The 21,110-nt window shown below is 40.9% G+C and overlaps 1 protein-coding gene across 1 annotated transcript in view; it reads left to right on the top strand.

Annotated features, from left to right (window-relative positions):
- The first annotated feature begins 9,789 nt into the window (after positions 1–9,789).
- LOC131194637 (uncharacterized) overlaps positions 9,790–21,110 on the top strand; it is a 37,398-nt gene continuing 26,077 nt past the window's right edge. The window contains exon 1 of the mRNA XM_058175855.1: positions 9,790–9,920. The gene's annotated coding sequence lies outside the window, so the exon portion shown is untranslated. The remainder of the gene's footprint in view (positions 9,921–21,110) is intronic.

Genomic DNA, 21,110 nt, shown 5'->3' with positions numbered 1-21,110 from the left:
CGACGGGCTACCCCCATTACCCGCCCTTACCCTCCCACCCCTTAAAAATTCCATTTCTAAAAAACCCCACAGGCTCTTCTTTTTCGCGTGCCACCTCTGTGGGTCCTAAGACCCGTCATGGAGGCCGGCTCTCGGTAGTGAGGAGGGCCATTCCTGCGAGGCGGGGGCACCTCGCAGGCGCAAGAGTTCACAAGAAGTATAATGCGTAGCAGCTGAGGATAGAAATCGGCAGTATAGAGGCTCCATCTCCAAATGGCAAGATGATAACAGATGGTACTAGTCCAGAATGAGGACAGACAAAGAATGGAACACCAGTTGGCACCGAATGACAGTCTGGATGGTAATCTGTCCGGTGCATAGATCCTAGGAGACAGTGGTTCTGAGACCTGAGAGAACTTTTAAGCCATCCAATTGCCTCCCAAAGCAGTGGTCACCAACTGGTGGTCCATGGACCACTGGTGGTCTGCAAGAAAATTTTGGTGGTCCATAGAAAAATTATTTCCATTTTTTATATTGCACTAAATCAGGGGTCCTCAAACTATGGTCCCTGGGATGGATATGTGCAATGAACGTTTGTGTTGCTGCAGAGAATCTCCCCCTTCGGGGTCTTTTTCTGTGGGTCGGAGGGAGGCAGAAATTCTGAGTTGGGGTCTGCTTCAGCTTCCTGGTGCTGGGGTTGGGTGAAGGCTGGAGGGAAGTACCACTGGTGACGAACAGCCGGAGGGCCTTGTTTCAGTGGGACTGCATCATGGCCTGGAACTGGCTGACCATCTCAGCCCGCTGAGCTTCCAGGCGCCTGTACCTGGCCTTACACTCCTGCAAGTATTCCCTCTGTTTGGAAAACCTATGCTCGTAGTCCTCAATGAGGTGCTTCTACTGAGCCTCCTTCTCGGTCAGATCCAATCTGAACTGAGCTGTTTTGCCAACTCTTTCTCATGATGGCTGCTTTGCTCCAACAACTGCTTCCTGTTGGGGCCATAAGGAACCTGGGCAGGGAGGTGAGAAGTAGCTGGGACGGGAGGGGCGAGTAGAGGCCGGCGAGGCACCACTCAATGTGAGTGACATTGAGTTGGCCACACCCACTCAGTCACATGCCCACCTAGCCATGCCCACCCAGCATGGCAGATCATTAGGCCGATCATATTAGTGGTCCGCAGGATTTAAAATTATGAATTTAATGGTCCCTAAGGTCCAAAAGGTTGGTGACCCCGTTCCAAAGGATTTTAATAGAGCAGTAAAATATTATTCACAACTTTCTACTTGAGGCTTGTTTTGTTTTGCTTTTTAAGGACTATCAGTTTCAGTTCTTGAAACAGAAGTTGTCCATCTACAGCAGTAATGGCTAACCTTTTCTGGACTGAGTGCCCAAAGCGCGTGCCCAAATTCCTAAAATGCAATGCATTGTGGTACCGTGCATGCGCCACGCCACCCATGTGCACCCCCACACATGCGCATGCGGCCCCCCTCAGGAGCCCCACCCCCTGCGCATGAGTGGCAGGGACCCGAAGACCAGCTGGCTAGCGGGAGGTACATGCGCATGCGCAATGCAGCTGAACTGGGACGACGGTTTGCGTGCCATTGGAGAGGGCACTGCGTGCCACCTCTGGCACACATGCCATAGGTTCGCCATCACGGATCTACAGAAATAGCATACTGTATTAAAATTAGATATTGTTATAAGTTCTTGACAAAACATCGTTTTATCACCAAGAGATTGGACTGCCATTTGTCAGAAATGGTGTAGGGTCTCCTGCTTGAATGGGGGAGGTTGGACTAGATGACCTATAAGATCCCTTCCAACTGTGTTAATCTGTTAAAGGATAGCCTTGTTCCAAAATGAGACTGCACCTTTTCCTCAAAGTGACTTTATACTGATTTTGAAAATATCAAAATCTCATGGGACAACAGATTGACATTTTAATTATCAATGCCTATTTAATCATAATGGAAATGCTTATTGTGCTTTTATTATTTTAACAAATCATAGTTAAGTTCAATTCCTAGAAGTCAAGTAAGAAATCTGAGATAGCACAGTTCAGTGGCCTTTTTTTTTTATTGAAAAAGTTTTTACAAAAAAAAAAAGCTTTCCCCCATTCCCCCCCTCCCCCCCTCCCTTCAAAAATTTCCTCCCCCTCCCCCCCCCGAATTTCCGGAACAAACACAAGGTATAGTTTAAAAATAATACAAACATATACTAAAAATTTCCCTCCTAATTCAGTTATACTCCTGCAATTCTCATCAAATCCTAACCTCCCCCATAGCAATCAGAAATAATACATCCTAATCATTCAAAGGCAGTCTGATATCTCTTAGTCTGATATCTGTTTTGGATACAGTCAATCCATTTTTTCCATTCATTTAAGTATCTTTCTTGTGTATTGTCTTTCAAAAAGGCTGAGATGTTTGCCATTTCAGCCAAATTAGCAACTTTCAATATCCACTCTTCTATTGTAGGTAATTCTTTTTTCTTCCAATACTGTCCTATCAGTAATCTTGCCGCTGTTATTAAATTTAAAATCAATTTAATCTCAATTACTGTACAGTCTGTGATAATTCCCAGTAAAAAAAATTGTGGCAGGAACTTTATCTTCTTTTTCAAAACATTTTGTAGAATCCACCAAATTCTTATCCAAAAAGCCTTAATATTCTTGCAAGTCCACCAAATATGAAAATATGTAGCATCATCACAATTACATCTCCAACATTTTGCTTGCATATCTGGATACATACACGATAATTTCTTAGGATCTAAATGCCATCTATAAAACATTTTATAAAAATTTTCCCTTAAATTCTGTGCCTGCGTAAATTTAACATTTCTCAAGTTTCCAATAATATTGGCTCCTGAAAATTTTGTGCCCACTTTATCATACAGTCCTTTACCAAATCCCTTTCAGAATCTATTTCAAGTAACACATTATACAATCTCTTTATATGCTCCTGAGACTGGTTTCTAATTTGCTTTACCAAATTTTCCTCATTCTGCACTATACCAATTTTCTGATCTTCTTTCCATCTAGCACGTAGTTGCCCATATTGAAACCAAGTATAATTTTTCCCTTCTTCTTTTAATACATGCAGAGATTTTAATTGCAAACTACCTCTTTCAGTATACAAAAGATCTTTATATGTAATCATTTCCTGATTCTGTTCTATATTTATATTCTCTATTGTATGTCTGGGATTTGCCCACATAAGAACCTTATAATTTAGTTTGTAGGAGTATTTTTTCCAGACACGCAAGAGAGCAGTTCTTAACACATGATTTTTAAAAGCCTTATCCACTTTTTTATCATAAATTAAATATGCATGCCATCCATATAGTAAATCATAACCTTCTATATTCAGGATTCTTTCCTCCGTTAGATTAAACCAATCACTTATTGCAGAAAGAGCAGCTGCTTCATAATATAATTTAAAATTGGGCATTTTTAAGCCTCCCCTTTCCCATGAGTCTTGCATTATTTTCATTTTAACCCTCGCTTTTTTACCTTCCCATATAAATTTATTAATTCCAGTCTGCCATTCCTCCAAATTTTTATCTTTCTTAATTATTGGTATCATCTGAAACAGAAATAAAAATCTAGGTAAAACGTTCATTTTAATAGCAGCTATTCTTCCCAGTAGCGATAACTGCAATTTTTTCCAAACAGTCAACTCCTTCTGAACTTTTTGCCATAAAACCTCATAGTTATTCTTATACAATTTCACATTTGATGATGTAATATAAACCCCTAAGTATTTAACCTTCTTTACAATTTCAAATCCTGTTATTTCCTCTAGTTTTTCTTTCTGTTGTGTGGCCATATTTTTTATTATCACTTTTGTCTTTTTCTGATTTACCTTAAACCCTGAAACCTTCCCATATTGATTAATTATTTCCAACAAAGATTTACTAGAATTTATAGGGTTTGTTAGAGTAATCACCAAGTCATCTGCAAAGGCTCTCAGTTTATATTCATGTTGTCTAACTTTAATTTCCTCTGTCTCCTTTGATTCTCGTATTTTATCCAATAATGGCTCCAGAGTTAAAATAAACAATAATGGTGATAAAGGACATCCCTGTCTTGTTCCTTTCGCAATCTTAAAAGCTTCTGTTAAATTACCATTAATTATTATCTGGGCTGTTTGCTCTCCATAAATCGCTCTAATTATTCTTACAAAACCATCTCCAAATTGCATTTTATCTATTAATTTAAATAAAAAATCCCAATGCAATCGATCAAAAGCTTTCTCTGCATCCAATTTATTAAATATTTTTGATCTGATAGTTTAATATGTGTCTCTTGTAAAGAAATCACATCATTTTTAAATTGTTTCAAATAATGAAATATTTTTCTTCTTTTTTGAGCTGAATTCAAACCATTGACATTCCAGGTCAGAATTTTATTTGCCATTACTGGCCTCCTGAAGCTTTTGAACAATTAGCTAAAGATCCTCCTCCGTATCTTCGGCCTTGCTCCTCCCACCGCTTCTGTAGCAGAATCATGACCTTTGCTTTGAATTTGTTGGTCCTTTTCTTTACGCTTGAGGGCTTCCCTCGTCACTCTTTGTTCTTGTGGTTGTTCCTCAGATGATAACATCACTGGGGTCACCTCAGCTTCCACACTCATTTGACTCTCTTGAATTCTTTTTTCTATTACTTCTATTTCAACTTTCAACACGGTAGAAAGAAAATCTTTGGCCTTAAGCACAGTATCTATACGATATCTTCTTCCTTGATAATACACTGTCAAACCAACTGGTACCTCCCATCTAAATTGAATCTGGTACTTTTTAAGTTCTTGTGTAAAAAATATAAAGTCTTTCCTATCTCTTAGCATCTTGGGAGGAATCTCTTTCAAAACCTTCAGCTCCTGTTCTCCTATTTTCAACTTTTTCTGATATGCAACTTGCAAAATCTGATTTCTCATTGTTCTTTTCACGAAGTAAACCACAATGTCTCTAGGAAGTTTCTTCTGCCTAGGAATCCAGGAATTAACTTTGTATGTTTTATCAATTTGATAAGCAATGTCTTGTGGATCAGATTCAATAAATTCAGCCAAGGCTTCTGATAAAATTTTCTTTAAATCTTCACCTTTTTCCTCCTGTAATCCCCTAATTCTCAGAGCTCCTTCCATCATCCTATGCTGCATCACCACCACTTGATTTCTTGATTTCTTGCACCTCCTCCTCCAACCCCTCCAGTTTTTTTGCGAAATCTTGAAAAGCCATCAAAATACCTTCTCTTATTTTTTTATTATTCTCTTTTATTTTATCTCTTATTTTCTTATTATTTTCCATCATCTCCTTAAACCTCTCTTCAAACATTTTCCCTTGCTCCTTAAGCATTTCTTCCAAAGCTACTTCCGATCCCCTTCTGGCAGCAGCCTTAGGTGGTTTAGTAGCCATTTCAATTTTTAAAGTCACAAAATTTAACTTTAAAACTTTTCTTTTCCCCTTTGAGTATAGGAGAGCTCAATTCGTTACAATCCATAAATAACGTTTCTTAGTTACGCAGCCAGCTTCCACTTTCACTTCCTCTCAGAAGCCATTTTAAACAGTCAATTAAAGCAAGAAAAAAAAATTCTCTTTTTAAAGGGTAGAAGTCAGGAAGTCAAAAATACTTGCAATCCAGTAATTGTTCACTCGCGCTCCTTCCATCTGCATATAGAAATCCACAAAGAAAATCAATTAGGCAGAGATGGACACTTTCTTCTTTTCCTGCTTCTGCAAGAGTGCGCTGAAGTTCGGAGCTCAGCGGGGTTCAGTGGGACCCAACCCTCCGGGGCTCCGCTTTACAAAGCCAAGCCCCTGGGGAGATCTACCACTCTCCCGCCGCTCTAGTCTCTCCCTTTCTCCCAGGGAGAGAGCTTGAAGCTGGCAAACAGCTGATTTTTGCTGTTTCGCCAGCTTTTACGAAGTTTCAGCACGGAGCGCCTCGTTTAGGCGCCTGGCGAGGAAAGTGGCGCCACCGGAAGTCAGTTCAGTGGCCTTTTAATTGAAGATTTAAAGTTATAGCTTTAAATAAATTGTAAGTATTATTTAATATTTATTATTCAGAATTTATATAGCCACCCATCTGATATATAGTGGCTTATAAACAATTAGAACAAATATAAAAATAATACAAGTTGTTTGTTTTTCTTAAAACAGAAAAAAACCATCATAGTATTCATAATAGGACTGGACTAGAATTTCAAATTTTAAATTTGGTTTTACCGGGGTTTTATTATCTTATTGTAGTTTTAATATTCGGCCTTATTTAATAAGTTTTTTAAATTGGTGTTTTATTTTGTATTTATATGTATTTTTATTAGGCTGTAAACCGCCCTGAGTCCCTTGGGAAATAGGGCGGTATAAAAATGTGATTAAATAAATAAATAAATAAATAAATCTCACAGCTGAGGGAACCCAATTCATCAAAATAATTAGTACATTCACTGCACCTGTTTCACCACACTCATCAGTCCTCATGCCCATTGGCAAAACATCAGGGCCTTGCAAAAAGCAAACCAGGTCAGGGCTAATCTGATCTCCAAGGGGACAATGTTTTTGACAATAAAGACTCAGTTCAAAGATTGATAAACAGTGGTGGGTTGCTACTGGTTCGCACTGGTTAGGGAGGACTGGTAGTGGTAATTTGGGCTGGTTCACCGAACTGCTAGTAATTGCTGGCTGGCATGCTCCTGAACCAGTTCCTGCTTGCTCGCCCTAGCTGCCTGACGCTCGCTCACCCTGCCCCCCTCCACCCAGTCACTCCTCACTTATACTGTGTGGGTCCTCACTTGCAGCTTGCTGCCTGAAGCACTGCACCCCAACTGAGCGGCCCTGATCTGCCTTCCAGGTAAGTCTGTGAGTCCTGTGAGTCATGGCCTACCTAGCTGCCCCTGCCTGCCCCCCACCATCCCAGCCTGCTTCCCCTACTCCCTTTCCTGCAGCCCATAGCCCTTCCATGCTTGCCTGCCTTCCATGCAGCCTTCCCAGTGTCCCCGAGACCAGCTTGCAAATGCAGGTAACAGGCCTGACCGTGGGGACTGCCAGGAAGGCTGGCAAGCGTGGCAGGGTCAGACTCCCAGAGTTCCTCAGCCAGCAAACCTCCCAGAGTTCCTCAGCCAGCAAAGCAAAGCTGGCTGAGGAACTCTGGGTGTTGAAGTCCACAAGTCTTAAAATTGCCAAGGTTGGAGACCCCTGCCCTAGGCAAACAATCCATGTCACTAAACCCCCCCCCCCCAAAAAAAACCCCAATCCACGTTGCATCTGTTTTAGAGGAGGAGGTTCAATTCATCGCCCAGTTAAAGACTGAAATGAAATGCTCCGGGCTGACAGCATTGCTTCCAAAGACATTCAGCTCCAGATCAGATTGGGCTTTTTTTTCCCCCATGAAGGAAAAACATGGAACAAATGAAAAAAAGAGCCTCCAGCCTCCGACAGATGCTGTAGCGGCCATCTCCAGTGCTGGATGCCGGGTACACCTCTTATTTTTGTCAGACAGTTACCTCTTTGGGGCAAGGGTTGCTCTTTACAGCTTGGTGAGGAACAACAAACAGCAACCGTCACCTTGGGTGCTGCTGCTTCCCTTACCCTGCAGAGGTCAAGCTGTCCGAAGATGTCTCCGTGGTCATGTGGCCGGCATGACTAAATGCCAAAGGCGCACAGAACGCTGTTACCTTCCCACCAAAGGTGGTCCTTATTTTTCTACTTGCATTTTTCATGTGCTTTCGAACTGCTAGGTTGGCAGAAGCTGGGACAAGTAACAGGAGCTCACCCCGTTACGCGGCGCTAGGGATTCGAACCACTGAACTGCCAACCTTTCGATCAACAAGCTCAGCGTCTTACCCACTAAGCCACCGTGTCCCTTGCAAAGTTGTGGTAGTAACACTAGTCAGCGGCTTTTGATACCATCGACCATGGTATCCTGCTGCGCCGGTTGGAGGGATTGGGAGTGGGAGGCACCGTTTATAGGTGGTTCTCCTCCTATCTCTCCGACCGGTCACAGACGGTGTTGACAGGGGGGCAGAGGTCGTCCTCGAGGTGCCTCACTTGTGGAGTACCTAAGGGGTCGATTCTCTCACCTACCCTGTTCAACATCTATATGAAGCCGCTGGGTGAGGTCATCAGTGGTTTCGGGGTGAGTTATCATCTGTACGCTGATGATACTCAGCTGTACTTTTCCACCCCGGACCACCCCAACGAAGCGGTCGAAGTGCTGTCCTGGAAGCTGTACGGGTCTGGATGGGGAGAAACAGACTCAAGCTCAATCCCTCCAAGACGGAGTGGCTGTGGATGCCGGCACCCCGGTACAGTCAGCTGCACCCGCAGCTGACTGTTGGGGGCGAGTTAGTGGCCCCAAAGGAGGTGGTTTGCAACTTGGGCGTCCTCCTGGATGGACGGCTGTCCTTTGATGAACATCTGGCGGCCGTCTCCAAGAGGGCCTTTTACCAAGTTCGCTTGGTCCGCCAGTTGCGTCCCTTCCTTGACCGGGATGCCCTATGCACAGTCACTCATGCTCTGGTTACGTCTCGGCTGGATTACTGCAATGCTCTCTACATGGGGCTGCCCTTGAGGGGCACCCGGAGGCTGCAGTTAGTCCAGAATGCAGTTGCGCGAGTAGTAATTGGAGCCGCTCGAGGCTCCCACGTAACACCACTGCTCCGTAGTCTGCACTGGCTTCCTGTGGTCTTTTGGGTGCGCTTCAAGATTCTGGTTACCACCTTTAAAGCGCTCCATGGCTTAGGACCCGGGTACTTACGAGACCGCCTGTTGTTACCGTATGCCTCCCACCGACCCGTACGCTCTCACAGAGAGGGTCTCCTCAGGGTGCCGTCCGCCAAACAATGTCGGCTGGCGGCCCCCAGGAGTAGGGCCTTCTCTGTGGGAGCATCGACGCTCTGGAATGAACTCCCCCCTGGCCTACGTCAAGTGCCTGATCTTCGGACCTTCCGTCGTGAGCTAAAAACATATTTATTTACTCAAGCGGAACTGGCATAATAGTTTGATTTTATATTGGGGTTTTATTAATATTTTAAATTTTAAATTCATTTTTAACTATCAGCCGTTTAGTAATTGCTATATTTTAATTTCTTTTAATTGTATATATCTTGTATTTTATTTCTGGCTGAGTCCTTCGGGAGAAGGGCGGTATAAAAATTTAATAAAATTAATTAATTAATTAATTAAATAAAATAAATTTCTTTTAGGATTCTGCTTTGTTCTCCCAAGATTTTATAGATTCTTGCCTAGATTACCATCCACTGTTATCACTGAGTTGCTTATCTATTATTTATAATTTGTATTTATTTTACACTCTAATTTTTATTTCTATTCTATTATCCTTAATTACTACAGACCTATCAGCCTGACCTCAATACCGGGGAAGATTCTGGAAAAGATAATCAAGCAACGAATCACTGAACACCTAGAAGCAAACCAAGTTATAACCAAAAGCCAGCATGGGTTTGTCAAAAACAGATCATGCCAGACTAATCTTATTGCATTCTTTGACAAAGTGACAAAATTAGTAGACCAGAGGAATGCTGTCGATATAATTTACTTGGACTTCAGTAAAGCATTTGATAAAGTAGACCATAACCTACTACTAGATAAAGTAGAAAAATGTGGGTTAGACAGCACCACCACCAGATGGATTCGTAACTGGCTGACCAACCGCACTCAACGTGTAGTCCTCAACGGAACTACATCCACATGGAGGGAAGTATGCAGCGGAGTACCCCAAGGCTCTGTTTTAGGCCCAGTACTCTTCAACATCTTCATCAATGACTTGGACAAGGGGATAGATGGGGAACTCATCAAATTTGCAGATGACACCAAGCTGTCAGGAATAGCCAACACTCCAGAAGATAGGCTCAAATTACAGAAGGATCTTGACAGACTTGAACATTGGGTGCTATCTAACAAAATGAAATTCAACAGTGAAAAAAGTAAGGTTCTACATTTAGGCCAAAAAACCAAAATGCACAGGTACCGTATATATGGTACCTTGCTCAATAGTAGTACCTGTGAGAGGGATCTTGGAGTCCTAGTGGACAACCATTTAGATATGAGCCAGCAGTGTGCAGTTGCTGCTAAAAAAGCCAACACAGTTCTGGGCTGCATAAACAGAGGGATAGAATCAAGATCATGTGAAGTGTTAGTGCCACTTTATAATGCCTTGGTAAGGCCACACTTGGAATACTGCATTCAGTTTTGGTCACCGCGATGTAAAAAAGATGCTGAGACTCTAGAAAGAGTGCAGAGAAGAGCAACAAAGATGATTAGGGGACTGGAGGATAAAACATATGAAGAACGGTTGCAGGAACTCGGTATGTCTAGTTTAATAAAAAGAAGGACTAGGGGAGACATGATAGCAGTGTTCCAATATCTCAGGGGTTGCCACAAGGAAGAGGGAGTCGGGCTGTTCTCCAAAGCACCTGAGGGTAGAACAAGAAGCAATGGGTGGAAACTGATTAAGGAAAGATGCAACTTAGAACTAAGGAGAAATTTCCTGACAGAGCAATTAATAAGTGGAACAACTTGCCTGCAGAAGTTGTGAATGCTCCAACACTGGAAATTTTTAAGAAGATGTTGGATAACCATCTGTCTGAGATGGTGTAGGGTTTCCTGCCTGGGCAGGGGGTTGGACTGGAAGGCCTCCAAGATCCCTTCCAACTCGTTGTTGTTGTTGTTGTTGTTGTTGTTATATATCAGTAGCAAAATGTAGAATACAATACAATATAGTTACAATCCAATTACAAATCATTCTATATAGTTACTTCGTATTTAATCAATTCCTTTAATTAATTAGACCAAGTAAACTAAATTAAATATAATAGGTGTATGTACTCTTGTACATTTAATTTATGAAAATCTATAAACATTTCTTTATTAAATATAATATCTCCGCTATGATCTAATTAATCAAAAATTACTGGTAATACTAGATCTATATATTTTTACGTATGATCTTACTATAAGAATAGAATAGAATAGAATAGAATTAGAATAGAATTAGAATAGAATAGAATAGAATAGAATAGAATAGAATAGAATAGAATAGAATAGAATAGAATAGAATTATTTTTTTTTATTGGCCAAGTGTGATTGGACACACAAGGAATTTGTCTTGGTGCATATGCTCTCAGTGTACATAAAAGAAAAGATACGTTCATCAAGGTACAACATTTATAACACAATTGATGGTCAATATATCAATATAAATCATAAGGATTGCCAGCAACAAGTTATAGTCATACAGTCATAAATGGAAAGAGATTGGTGATGGGAACTATGAGAAGATTAATAGTAGTGCAGATTCAGTAAATAGTTTGACAGTGTTGATGGAATTATTTGTTTAGCAGAGTGATGGCCTTCGGGAAAAAACTGTTCTTGTGTCTAGTTGTTCTGGTGTGCAGTGCTCTATAGCGTCGTTTTGAGGGTAGTAGTTGAAACAGTTTATGTCCAGGATGCGAGGGGTCTGTAAATATTTTCACGGCCCTCTTCTTGATTCGTGCAGTATACAGGTCCTCAATGGAAGGCAGGTTGGTAGCAATTATTTTTTCTGCAGTTCTAATTATCCTCTGAAGTCTGTGTTTTTCTTGTTGGGTTGCAGAACCGAACCAGACAGTTATAGAGGTGCAAATGACAGACTCAATAATTCCTCTGTAGAACTGAATCAGCAGCTCCTTGGGCAGTTTGAGCTTACTGAGGTGGCACAGAAAGAACATTCTTTGTTGTCCTTTTTTGATGATGTTTTTGAAGTTAGCTGTCCATTTTAGATCTTGCGATATGATAGAACCTAGAAATTTGAAGGTTTCTACTGTTGATACTGTGTTGTCTAGTATTGTGAGAGGTGGAAGTATGGAAGGGTTTCTCCTAAAGTCTACCACCATTTCTACTATAAGAACAATATCAAATATCAAAACAATACCAAAATAACTATTCAGAAGAAGGGAAAGATCCTACTTCCAAAATATTAGTCACTGTCTATAATATAGCAGCCTTATTGATATTCTTTTCTTTTTTTTTAATTATTTTTTACACACAAACAAGAACATACAATATATCTTTTCTGAACAAAATATGTTCAACATCTACATGAAGCCGTTGTGCGAGGTCAGCAGTGGCTTCGGGGTGAGTTATCAGCTGGTGACACTCAGCTGTACTTTTCCACCCCGGGCCACCCCAACGAAGCTGTTGAACTGCTGTCTCGTTGTCTGGAGGCCGTACGGGTCTGGATGGGGAGAAACAGACTCAGACTCAATCCATCCAAGACGGAGTGGCTGTGGATGCCGGCACCCCGGTACAGTCAGCTGCAACCACAGCTGTCTGTTGGGGGCGAGTCGCTGGCCTCAACAGAGAGGGTACGCAACTTGGGCGTTCTCCTGGATGGACGGCTGTCGTTTGAAGATCATTTGGTGGCCGTCTCCAGGAGAGCCTTTTACCAGTTTCGCCTGGTCCTTTCTGGACCGGGATGCCTTATGCACGGTCACTCATGCTCTCGTCACTTCCCGCCTGGATTATTGCAATGCTCTCTACATGGAGCTACCCCTGAAGTGCACTCGGAGACTCCAGTTAGTCCAGAATGCAGCTGCGCGGGTGATCGAGGGAGCTCTTCGTTGCTCCCAAGTAACACCGCTCCTGCGCAGTCTGCACTGGCTACCTGTGGTCTTTCGGGTGCGCTTCAAGGTTTTGGTTACCACCTTTAAAGCGCTCCATGGCTTAGGGCCCGGGTACTTACGGGACCACCTGCTGTTACCTTATGCCTCCCATCGACCCGTACGCTCTCACAGAGAAGGTCTCCTCAGGGTGCCGTCCGCCAAGCAATGCCGGCTGGCGGCCCCCAGGGGAAGGGCCTTCTCTGTTGGAGCACCTACTCTCTGGAATGACCTTCCCCCCGGTTTGTGCCAAATATCTGACCTTCGGACCTTTCGCCGGGAATTAAAAACTCACTTATTTATTCAAGCGGGACTGGACTGATTTTTTAAATTTTAAATTTTAATTTTTAATCCTTTGTAATTTTATATGGGGTATTTTAGGTTAGGTTAATCTGACGGTTTTAATTCGGCCACTATTGAATAAGTATTTTAAATTTATATTTTAACTTTGTATACTTGCTATTTTTATCTTTGGCTGTACACCGCCCTGAGTCCTTCGGGAGAAGGGCGGTATAAAAATTTAAATAAATAAATAAATAAATAAATAAATCAGGTACATGTTTACATCTAGTTAGCTTTTTTCCAACACTTCTTATATGCTTTCATCAATATATTTTCCTTCCCCTTTTTTTTATTCCCCTACTTGCATTTCTCTTGAAAATCTAATCTAACCCTCCATCCCCCATTTTAATCTTTAATCAAATTTATCCCTCTCTTCCCCCCCCTTTTTTCCCCATTCATGTTAAACCCTTATATTCCCATTTACTAATTTTTCTTTTCAAACTTCTGCATAACATCAACATCGATCATATCTTTACATTTCAACGACAGTTTTTAAATTGTTATCCATAATCCTATAAAGAAAATAAAAAACAAGCAAAACTCTATTTTATTTTTTTCCAAATTAGCTTCTACATTATTCTTAATAAAAACCTTCAAACATTTTCATCATTTCAAAAGTCTAATATTTGTATATTCCCATCTCATTAATATTTCAACCCTTAAATTAGTTCAGTTCTCTTCTTTTCTTTTCTAAATTCCTTACTCTCTTTGCTTGTCCTATATTTCTATCCATTCTCCTTTTCTTCCCTTCCCACATTTTTTGTTTTTCTCTATTAGTCCCTATGTAGTCCTTTGACTTTGTGTTTTTTCCCTTCCCTTCTTTCTTTCCTTGTGTCTTCCTTCCCTCATTATTTTTTCCCCTTCTTGTTTTCAGTATTTTTCCATTTACTTTCCTCAATTTCTTTGTGCTATTTCCCTTTTTATTATCCCTTTTTCTGGAGATCCCTTCACCTCTCCCCTTAAACTGTTTTAAAATTTCATAATCATTTAATGATTCTTCATCACTGTTTTTTTCTTCATCTTCCAACGCCCTCTCTTGCTTCATGGATTCATTGTTTGCTGTCAGTTCTGGTGCAGCTCTTATTTCTTCTGGTTCCTGCTTTTCATAAGGTCTTGTAATTATTTCTTTTATTTCTTGCTTAAAAGTCATATGCATCTCTTTCATCATTTCAATTATTCCCTGTGCCATTGGGGGGGGGGGATTGTAATTCTTATTTTTATCAGAGTCAAACAGTTTGTTGACAAAATCTTCCCTTTTGGTTCTCACCAGCTTTATCACTACAGTAAAGAAATTTTCCACAGCAAATGTTAGTCAGAGTAATTTTCTCTTCTGCCTGAGGGTGTCACTTTCCAATCCACAATTCAATCAACAATTAGCAAAGGTATCCCTCTTGTTTCCTTTACTTAAAGCTGCACCTTGTTTTGCTTTAACTTTTTAATTCTTCCAATTAGTCCCACTTAAAATCCATATCCCAATTTACTTAATTCCAATTCATAGAGGAAAAAGAAAATCAGAGAAATTCCACCACGTTGTAGTTTTAAATCCTGCGGGTTTTTTTTCTTTTTTCCTTTTTGTAGTCTATAACAAGTTTTAAAAGTCTCCAAATTTTCCAGCTTTATTAAGGGTTCCCTTATTTTTTCTTTTTTGTTTGAGGGGGTCTCTGCTTCAGTTTTAAAAGTCAAACTTCTCTTAGGTCTTTGGGTACTGCTTCCATTTCTTTTATTTTGCTGTGTTTACAGTCCTTCTTAATTTAGCTGCTATTCCACCACCAAATTTTTTTTGCAAATATCAAATTTAGAGTGCTTCTTTGTGAGTTGGTATTCAATCACCCGGCTTCGATATTTCATCTAAATCACTGCTCCTGCTCAAAAACTTGGTCCAGTTGCCCCAGCTTAATGATGGCTGCCATAGCCATCTCCCCCACTGTTGAGTCAAAGAGTTTTCCTCTGACCTCCGAGGAATTTGCTGGTTCTTCTTGGTCTTCCGAGGCACCTCTCCTTCTTCACTATCCCTACAGGACAGTTCTGGTCCAAAGACCCCTCAAACGGCAGTTCGTCGGCCCAGGGATTCACAGAGCTCACCAGAGCTCGCTTTCCCCCATCCGTCTTGCCAAGAGACTTCCGGTCGAATCCAGCCTTATTGATATTCCACACGAGACAAAGCCTCTGTTGTATCTTTTAAGTTTTTCAGATGTTTCAATGGTTTTACTAATCCCAGCTTCGTTTCCACAGCACCGCTATCCTCTTTTCCACTTAGTTGCTCAATATTGTATTATATTCAAGTCTCTTTATCACTGCTGTTCCTCTTTCTTCTCCTCATCACTCTCTCACTGTTTCTCCTTGGCATCCTTACTTCCACCGGTAGAGTCCAATTTAGCCTAATCACTCCCTTTTCTCTCCACTTTTCTCGTTGAATATCACCAATCTGCTCTCTCAGACATCACTTTCTCCAGATCTTTCCGTCCGATTCTCCTCTCTTTTCCAAGTTATTCCTTGCCTCTCGTACACTTCTTCATCACCATTCAATTCCTGTCTTGGTCTGTCTCCTTCTAATCTCCAATAGTTTTATTAATTCCCAAAATGTGAGTTCTCTTTCTTCCCCCCCCCTTTCTTCCCACCATTATCCTATACTCTCTCACTTTTGTTCTCACACTTACAGTCTTATTCAAATCTTACTTTCCTTTTTGCTCTCCTCCCTCAGCAGTTTTCTTTTTTTTTGATGAGTCACAGCTCATCTTGCTAATTTTCTATTGGAGCTTCTTTCAGTTTTGCCAAATAATTTTTAAATTTACTCACTTTCACAGGTCCAATCACCACACATAAAGGAGTTTCTCACCAGTAAAAATAGGCACAGTCTGCTAATAATATTTTCTTCTGATCCTTTTGTGGGCTGTCACAGCCTCGGGGCCGCCATTTCAGATGAAATGACAGGACGTCTTCTCACCGGGGTAAAGAGGGCTTCCCTTGCTTCAGCGGGCAGTTGCACACCACCTCGCCGATCTCCGGGATTCCCCTCTGCTTCCCACAGCTTTTCAAGCTCCACATGCCTTCTGTAAAAAGTTTTTTATTTTTTAACACACACACCAACATACAATACATTTTTTCTGAACAGAATATTGGCCAGGTTTCAAATTTATACAACTTTTAGTTTTCTTCCAACACATTTTGTATGCTTACATTAATACATTTTGCCTTTTCTCTCTCATTTTTGCTTTTTGCTTTTGTTTATGTTATATATCTAATCTTACCCTTCACCCTGAATTCTAATCATTTATCAACTTCTCTCTTTTTCCCCTCTTTCCCCCCTCCTTACTCCCTCTAAATTAAACCCTTTATTTCCCAATTGATATTTTTAAAATTTTATATATACTACTTATGTTTGTGGAGGATCTTGGGAGGAGGGCTGTGCCGTTTTCTTGTTCTCTGTCTTGGATTTTAATGGATTCCAGAGAAATAAGATTACCAAACTAATCCAAAAAGAACCCCCCCATTAAAATCCAAGACAGAGAACAAGAAAATGGCACAGCCCTCCTCCCATATATAAAAGGCACCACAGACAGAATCAGCAAGATCCTCCACAAACACAACATCAAGACAGCATTCTGCACAAACCAAAAAATATCCACCATCCTAAGAAACCCCAAAGACAAAATTGAGTTAGAAAATCAAGGAGTATATGAAATCCCATGCACCACCTGCCCCTCCACATACATTGGACAAACCAACAGAAGAATAAGTGCACGCATTGAAGAACACAAGAACTCAGTCAAAAAAGAGGAACCAACTTCTTCCCTGGTCCAACACTTTAAAGTCACAGGACATGATATTGACTTTAAAAAGACCAGAACTATCGCCAAAACTGAACATTTTAACAACAGAATAATCAGAGAAGCCATTGAGATAGAAAAACGCCCACACAGCATGAACAAACAAGATGATACCTCCCGCCTACCAGCCATTTGGAAACCTGCCCTTATTGACAAACGAGTCCCTAACACGAGGAATGACACCAGACCCACACTCACGAGGTCCACACAGGATGTCACCACTGCACATCCACCCAGAAAGCAGACCCAAACCCACACTGATCATGAAGCACGACCAAGGACCAGAAGCCAGACCGCAGCTGCAACATTAGCCATTTCAAACCCCTCCAATCCATACATGCAGCAGACTGACACCCACTATGAAGATGTAGCACGACCACAAAGCCAAGCAACAGCTATGCAGCTCACCAGCTCAAGTCCCTCTGCAACACAGACTTAACTGAGCACAACCAAGCCCCCACCCAAACAGGACACACCCCCAGCCAATCAGAGCACAAAAACCCCCCCAGCCAATCAGAGCACAGCCAAACTCCCACCCAATCAGTTCAAACCCCCACTAGCAGTTAAAAGGAAGAAACAGCTGCGATCACACATTGCTCCCAGAAGCACGAAGCTGAAGCCTGAAGATGACGAATGAGACTTCGTTGAAACGTCGCCAAGACACTTCCAATTTTACACGGGAGAAAACCCGAACAACCAAAGACCTACATACAAACACCTGTGAAAACCTCAGAAAACAAATATATATATATATGCAGGTTTTGGTATGTTCGGGTCTTTTCCCATGTAAGATTGGAAGTATTTATGCAATGTTTCAATGAGATCTCACTCATCATCTTCAGGCTTTGGCTTTGTTCTTATGTGAGCAAAGTGTGGATTTTAACTGCTGTTTCTCTATAAATACTGGTGGGGGGGCATTTTTTTGAATTGCAGGCCTAACTGTTGCAAGCTGATTGGTTGGCTGTGTTGCTAATTGTTTAATGGGGTTGATGTTTGTGTGGGAAGTAGCATTTTGGGCCCTGGTCTGGTTCCGAGTTTGAGGTCCTATTATGTGTTGATGTTTGTGTGGGGAGTAGCATTTTGGGCCCTGGTCTGGTTCCGAGTTCGAGGTCCTATTATGTGTTGATGTTTGTGTGGGGAGTAGCATTTTGGGCCCTGGTCTGGTTCCGAGTTTGAGGTCTTGTCATGTGTGGATGTTTGTGTGGGAAGTAGCATTTTGGGCTCTGGTCTGGTTCCGAGTTCGAGGTCCTGTCGTGTGTTGGTGTCAATTTTTCTAGCTGGGATTCGTTTCTTGACTAGTGCTAGTTTCCAGATGTTTGGTGAGCAGGAAGTATCGTCACGTTTATTCATGTTATGGGGGTGTTTCTGTATTTCTATGGCTTCCATAATTATTCTCTTGTGATAGTGTTCAGTTTTGGAGATTAATTTGGTTCCTTCAAAATCTCCAAAACTGAACACTATCAATGCATAGTCTCATCCCACCATCTTTCTTTTCTTTGAATAATAAGGGGCCTGGGTTTTGCTAGCTGTATGAAACCCCTAGTCAGGTTGATGTCAATGTACTCCATTACCTCCTTCATTTCTCTGTGGGTCATGGAGTACATTTTTGGTTTTGGTAACTTGGTCCCTTCCATGAATTCTATCATGCGATCCGTGAATTGGTGGGGGGGTAATATATTGCATTCTTCCTTGCTGCGGTCTGGCTTCTGGTCCGTGGTCATGCTTCATCATGGGTGTGGGTTTGAGTCTGCTTTCCATGTGGATTCTGCTTTCCGCTTCACCACCACACATCTATGTGGAAAGCAGATTCAAACCCACACCAATGATGAAGCACAACCATGGACCAGAAGCCAGACCGCAGCTGCATCATTAGCCATTTCAAACCCCTCCAATCCATACATGCAGCAGACTGACACCCACCATGAAAATGTAGCACAACCACGAATGCGAAGCCAAACAACAGATATGCAGCTCACCAACTCGAATCCCCCTGCAACTCAGACTAACCTGAGCACAACCAAGCCCCCCCAACCAAACAGAACACCCCCCCATCCAATCAGAGCACAGCCAACCCCACCATCCAATCAGAGCACAGCCAAACCCCCAACCAATCAGAACACACTTCCACCCAATCAGAACATGGCCAAGCTCCCAACCAATCAGTTCAAACCCCCACTAGCAGTTAAAAGGAAGAAACAGCTGCGATCACGCATTGCTCCTAGAAGCACGAAGCACTAAACACCAGCCTGAAGATGATGAATTAGACTTCGTCGAAACGTCACCAAGACACTTCCAATTTTACGCCGGAGAAAACCCGAATAACCAAAGACCTACACACACACACACACACACACACACACACACACACACACACACACACATGATATGAATCCTACTCCAAAATTTCTTTACTTTACCACATGTTCACCATAAATGATAAAAGGTCCCTTCTTTACATTTACATTTACAACATTCATTTGAAATAACTTGTCCGATGTTAAATATCAGCGATACATCACCTTATAGAAATTTTCTTTTAAATTGGTCTTCATGAATAAAATCTTATCTAGTCTTTTTGCCAAAACTGCAGCAAAGAGTTTATAGTCCTTGTTTAATAATGCAATTGGTCTGTAATTCTTTGTCATAGTAGCATCTTGACCTTCCTTCGGTAGCAACACAATATAGGCTTCTTTCAACATTTGAGGTATCTTTCTCCCCTGTAATATATCATTCATTATTATATCCTTTAGTGGCTGAAGTTCATCTTCGAAGCTTTTATAATATTGGCGAATAGAATAGAATAGAATAGAATAGAATAGAATAGAATAGAATAGAATAGAATAGAATAGAATAGAATAGAATAGAATTTTTTATTGGCCAAGTGTGATTGGACACACAAGGAATTATCTTAGTGCATATGCTCTCAGTGTACATAAAAGAAAAGATATGTTCATCAAGGTAAAATACTTAATGATAGTCATAGGGTACAAATAAGCAATCAGGAAACAATCAATATCAATATAAATCGTAAGGATACAAGCAACAAAGTTACAATCATACAGTCATAACTGAAAGGAGATGGGTGATGTGAACAATGAGAAGATTAATAGTAGTTTGATAGTGTTGAGGGAATTATTTGTTTAGCAGAGTGATGGCGTTCGGGAAGAAACTGTTCTTGTGTCTAGTTCTGGTGTGCAGTGCTTTTTAGCGTTGTTTTGAGGGTAGGAGTTGAAACTGTTTCAACTCCTACCCTCAAAACGACGCTATAGAGCACTGCACACCAGAACAACTAGACACAAGAACAGTTTTTTCCCGAAGGCCATCACTCTGCTAAACAAATAATTCCCTCAACACTGTCAGACTATTTACTGAATCTGCACTACTATTAATCGTTTCATAGTTCCCATCACCAATCTCTTTCCACTTATGACTGTATGACTATAACTTGTTGCTGGCAATCCTTATGATTTACATTGATATATTGATCATCAATTGTGTTGTAAATGTTGTACCTTGATGAACGTATCTTTTCTTTTATGTACACTGAGAGCATATGCACCAAGACAAATTCCTTGTGTGTCCAATCACACTTGGCCAATAAAAATTCTATTCTATTCTATTCTATTCTAAAACAGTTTATGTACAGGATGTGAGGGGTCAGTAAATATTTTCACTTTTGTAAGGCCATTTACATTCATTTTTCATTTGTTTGTTGAAGAGCAAAAATCTGGTTTGGATATCTCCTTTTCATATAAAGACCCACGCTTTCTAGATTTTCATTGTCACATTACACAATTTCAGTCAGAATGCTTGCAAATATTTTTCCAAACATGCTTTACAAACTAAAAATTAATGTTTTTGCATTCACTCTTGATGTTTTTCTGATAGTGAATTATCAGACATGGATTGCACCTGTGTTAAATAAATTGCATAGCTCCTTCATCAACAAATCACACCCACATATTAATATTTTCCCAATTACATCATCTATTTCTGCAGCTGTACCATTTTCAGCATTTAGTATTCACAATATTTATGACTTCCTTTTCATTAATATTTTTTTTATCACTAGCATTTCTAATATTTGCTTCAACTCCACTATCCACTAAATTACTATCATTCTCATTCAGCTCTTTCAACACCCCTCATTTTGGTTTTCATTTTATCACTCAGAATTCATCAGTCAGCTTGGCTCATTTTTAGATATGACACAAAGGCAATCAAAACTCAGTATAGCATGCTTAGTTTGCTCAAGTTATTCTATGTCAGGTAGGATCGAGAGCTTTTCTTTCCTCCCATCTTTCCCAGT

Source organism: Ahaetulla prasina, chromosome 3, assembly GCF_028640845.1.
Source record: "Ahaetulla prasina isolate Xishuangbanna chromosome 3, ASM2864084v1, whole genome shotgun sequence".
Taxonomy (NCBI): domain Eukaryota; kingdom Metazoa; phylum Chordata; class Lepidosauria; order Squamata; family Colubridae; genus Ahaetulla; species Ahaetulla prasina.
The sequence above is the reverse complement of the archived record's forward strand: the minus strand, read 5'-3'. Positions and strand labels throughout refer to the sequence as shown.